We start from the raw sequence: 1,525 nt of genomic DNA, 5'->3' as shown, positions 1-1,525 counted from the left end.
TGCTAACTGCATGAGAGAGAAATGTTAATAAACTTGGAACCAACCCAAATGCCCATCAATGATAGACTGGATAAAGAAAATATGGCACATATACACCATGGAATACTATGCAGCCATAAAAAAGGATGAGTTCATGTCTTTTGCAGGGACATAGATGAAGCTGGAAACCATCATTCTCAGTAAACTAACACAGGAACAGAAAACCAAACACCACGTGTTCTCACTCATAAGTGGGAGCTGAACAATGAGAACACATGGAAATAGGGAGGGGAACATCACACACCAGGGCCTGTTGGAGGGTGGCAGGCTAGGGAAGGGATAGAATTAGGAGAAATACCTAACGTAAATGACGGGTTGATGGGTGCAGCAAACCACCATGGCACGTGTATACCTATGTAACACACCCGCAGGTTCTGCACATGTGTCCTAGAACTTAAAGTATAATAAAAATAAAAAAAGAAGCAAGATAGTTTGTGATACATAATTCCAAATGTCTCAGAAACTAGAAGTTCCAGGGACCCTTGAAATACGGTACATGCAGAAAAGAAGCGAATGATTTTAGGTCTTCATGGGGAGTCTTGAATTTTTTTCACCTATCTCCTTTTCAGAAGAGAATGTTTCCAGCTCAAGTTTTAACGGACAATATAGCTTAATTGACTGCATACAAAGGCTTGGGGCTTTGTCAAGTGTTGCTAAGTGATCTTTAAATAAAAAGCCTAGGTCATCAGGGATCAGGAATTGCTCCAACACTTGCTTATCTCCCTATATTCACCTTGTTGCTCCAATTTGGCCTCTGAGTGTTTCTGCTACATTCAAGTCAACTCAGTCATTAATTTTTAAAAGTGGGTGAGAGTAAGTTTGGGGGGAAGAAGGTTCTAGCTTATTTTTGCTGAGGTATTTAATAGGATACTTTTCTAATTAATAGATGACCATGTTTCTGAGAGTTTAACTCTTTTCTATATGCCTTTTGAATCTCCTAAATACTTCATAAAAAGTTTTAAGGACAAGTTCCTAGAACACCTTTCCCAGCCTGTCAGCCAGATAACCAATCATACTTCCTCCATCCTACAGACAACTGGAAATTTACTCAACTGAAAAGGTTGAACAAGTGACATGAGATACAGGTGACAATGGGGATGATCCAAAAGGGGATGAATGTGACTGAATGGTGAAATCCTAAGTGCCTCTGCCATACATGCTCACAGAATGCTGGCAGCCAGGCTCAGAACTCCAGGCCTAAGTCAGAGAAGCCCTCTGCAAAATGGCCAGCCTAAGAACGAAAACCTATAGATGCTGATATTTGAGAATCCGCAACCAAACAGCAATAATCCTATAGTAAAGCCAACTACTCATCAGCACCCCCACACATGCACTGCTTCTACAGCTTTGTAGAACATCTACCTTAAACATGTAAAAAAAAAAAAAAAACCTAAGAATTATAAGACATTTAAGAAACTCCTCCACATGGAAGATAGACATTAAAATAAATAGGAAAAAACATGCCTGAGAGATAAAACATAAAGCA

Source organism: Mandrillus leucophaeus, unplaced genomic scaffold (genome assembly GCF_000951045.1).
Source record: "Mandrillus leucophaeus isolate KB7577 unplaced genomic scaffold, Mleu.le_1.0 Scaffold721, whole genome shotgun sequence".
NCBI classification, from domain to species: Eukaryota; Metazoa; Chordata; class Mammalia; order Primates; family Cercopithecidae; genus Mandrillus; species Mandrillus leucophaeus.
The sequence above is the reverse complement of the archived record's forward strand: the minus strand, read 5'-3'. Positions refer to the sequence as shown.